This window comes from Tupaia chinensis, unplaced genomic scaffold (genome assembly GCF_000334495.1).
Source record: "Tupaia chinensis unplaced genomic scaffold, TupChi_1.0 Scaffold000557_1, whole genome shotgun sequence".
Classification (NCBI taxonomy): domain Eukaryota; kingdom Metazoa; phylum Chordata; class Mammalia; order Scandentia; family Tupaiidae; genus Tupaia; species Tupaia belangeri.
Window position 1 is genome coordinate 966,145 of NW_006160069.1, and position 3,436 is coordinate 969,580.

Below are 3,436 nucleotides of genomic sequence, written 5' to 3' on the forward strand. Positions count from 1 at the left end.
TTCTAGTTCAGACTGTTTGGAAGAGGCTTATATTTAATCCACTACAATATTTCTAAATTCTTTTGGTGGTTTTAGCCTCTTGATATGTTTCTATTTCCTGAACCCAGTAGATATGGAGACATTCCTTTTGTTGATATTGTTTCCTATGAGAATAATTTATTTTTAAAGAAAAATATAATTTATTTATCAAGATTCAGACTGCTATTTCTACACATTACCTGCAAATATTTTATAAGGTCTTAAAAAAAAAAAACTTGAGAACTCATAACTTGGCTCAGGGAGAGTGGAAGCTTTGACTGAAAGATGAAAATGACAAGGACAGTCTCACAGAGAGTGTTAAAAAGGATTCTGACTTGAGGGAATATTGGCGGTTTGGTGACAGCCATCTTAGAATATATTTCTAGGACAGTGAATATCATATTGTTCCACTTGCCAAAATGTCATGAATTTAAAGCTGGCCTCAGAAAATACCATCAATGCTGGCTGTGAAATTTCCTTTGACTTAAGTGGAAGAACAATATTACATGCTCTCTTTTGTGTAAGAACTGTTATTATTAAAGCAATTTAAATCAAAGTCAGTTTTTCTGGGCCAGTCATATACTCAGAATAACTGATTACTGACTCTAAGCTAGTTGAACCAGTGAAGACACTTAAGGAAAAAACTTTTTATAATTGACTTCTAAAAATTTTATGTAGCACCCCCCATCTAAGATTGTGATCCAATATCCTTTCATATGTAAAGCAAGCACTAGAACAAGATAGTGACAGCAGTATTAGGAAGGTATTCAGTGAAAATAAACATTGAAATAAGAGTATCTGAACCTAGAAAATAGATACCAGAGTTTGGCCAAACACCTTAAGTTTGACAGTGAAGTAATTCTTGCAGAAGGTAATATGAATATGAACAGGAAATACCATTTGAACAGGATCATGTACTGGGACTCAAGAAATGCTGATTTTTGAAGTATTATCTTCATATTAGAGAAACTCAACCTGTATGGCAAAGTATGACAAAATTTGGAAGAGCTGTATAATTTAGAAATCAATATTTTCCAATGACCAGAGCATAATCTTCCAAAATTGCATAGGTGTAGAATTTCAGACATTTTGAAAAGACACATAAGATCATTGGATTTTGAGGTAACATGATATATAAACTCTATTAACATGTTTTCAGATCCTACTTTGCAATTACCTTTAAGAGATCACTACTTGTTGAGGTTTGATGTGATATAAAAAAAACTCATCAAAAATTATTTGCCTTTTTTGCAATGGGTTTGCTGCCAGAACACAGGTGTCATGAAAACCAACACTAAATCAAAGCCAAAATGGGAAAAGAGAAGACTCACATCAACATCGTTGTCATTGGACACAGATTCCGGCAAGTCCACCACTACTGGCCATCTGATTTACAAATGTGGTGGGATCAACAAAAGAACCATCGAAAAATTTGAGAAGGAGCCTGCTGAAATGGGAAGGGGCTTCTTCAAATATGCCTGGGTCTTGGATAAGCTAAAAGCTGAATGTGAGCATGGTATCACCACTGATATCTCCCTGTGGAAATTTGAGACCAGCAAGTATTATGTGACTATCATCGACACCCCAGGACACAGAGACTTTATCAAAAACATGATCCAGGCACATCTCAGACTGACTGTGCTATCATGATTGTTGCTGCTGGTGTTGGTGAATTCGAGGCTGGTACCTCCAAGAATGGGAAGGCCCATGAGCATGCCCTTCTTGCTTACACACTGGGTGTGAAACAACTAATTGTTGGTGTTAACAAAATGGATTCTACTGAGTCACCCTACAGTCAGAAGAGATTAGGAAATTGTTAAAGAAGTCTGCACCTACATTAAGAAAATTGGCTTCAATCCTGACACAGTAGCATTTATGCCAATTTCTGGTTGGAGAGGTGACAACATGTTGGAGCCAAGTGGTAATATGCCATGGTTCAAAGGATGGAAAGTCACCTGTGAAGATGGCAATGCCAGTGGAACTACACTTCTTGAAGCTCTGGATTGCATCCTGCCACTAACTCATCCAACTGACAAGCCCTTGCATCTGTCACTCCAGGATATATACCAAATTGGTGGTATTGGCACTGTCCCTGTAGGCCAAGTGGAGACTGGTGTGCTGAAATTTGGTTTGGTGGTCATCTTTGCACCAGTCAATGTGACAGCTGAAGTAAAGTCGGTTGAAATACACCATGAAGCTCTGAGTGAAGTTCTTCCTGAGGACAATGTGGGCTTCAATGTCAAGAATGTGTCTGTCAAAGATGTTCGACGTGGCAATGCTGCTGGTGACAGCAAAAATGACTCACCAAAGGAAGCAGCTGGCTTCACTGCTCAGGTGATATCCTGAACCATCCAGGCCAAATCAGTACTGGCTGTGTCCCGGTACTGGATTGTCACACAGCTCACATTGCTTGCAAGTTTGCTGAGCTGAAGGAAAAGATTGATCACCATTTCTGGTAAAAAACTGGAAGATGGCCTGAAATTTTTGAAATCTGGTGATTGTTGATACGGTTCCTGACAATCCCATGTGTGTTAAGAGCTTCTCTGACCAACCTCCTCTGAGGTCATTTTGCTGTTCATGATATGAGACAGAGAGTTGCCGTGGGTGTCATCAAAGCTGTGAACGAGAAGGCTGCTGGAGCTGGCGAGGTCACCAAGTCTGCACAGAAAGCTCAGAAGGCTAAATGAATACTCCTGCCAAGCCAGTCTTAATCAGTGGTGGAAGAACAGTCTCAGAACTGTTTGTCTCCATTGGCCATTTAAGTTTAATAGTAAAAGACTGGTCAATGATAGCAATCCATCATAAAACCTTCAAAAGAAAGGGAAAATGTAGGGAACCAGCAATTAACGTAATGGCTATGTCGTTGGACTCCCACGTAGTCGACCGCGGTTCGTGTCCCGGACCCGGTGGCTTAAAACTCATGCCAGGCGTGTGTGTGCGTGCCCAAGATCCCGAGAGGAGAATGGAGGAGAAGGGATTGCGGCGTGACCATCCCCCCTGGGGGGTGATTTCTCGCTTTCTGTCTCTATGTCTCTCTCTGTCTGTCTGGCGAGCACATGCACCCTACAGTGAAAATCTCTCCAAAAAAAAAAAAAGAAAGGGAAAATGTTTTGTGGACTATTTTGGTTTTTTGTGGTGTGACAGTTTTAAGTTATTAGTTTTTAAAGTCAGTACTTTTTAATGGCAACAACTTGACCACAAATCTGTCACAGAAAAACAAAGTTTAATGAGGAAAAAAAAATATTATCTGAAAAAATTACTAAAATAATCTTCTCTTATCCAAACTTTATCTGTGTGAGGGTAATTTTTTTTTCATATGCTTCAGCTAAAATATATTATAAGAGATTGATTGTAGAAACAGATATGATTATTTGATTGTCTTACATTAAGAAACTTACAAAAATATGAAATATTGCCA

The 3,436-nt window shown here is 38.9% G+C and overlaps 1 pseudogene; it reads left to right on the forward strand.

Annotated features, from left to right (window-relative positions):
• Positions 1-1,318: 1,318 nt before the first annotated feature.
• Positions 1,319-2,706, forward strand: LOC102483010 (elongation factor 1-alpha 1 pseudogene; annotated as a pseudogene).
• Positions 2,707-3,436: the final 730 nt, after the last annotated feature.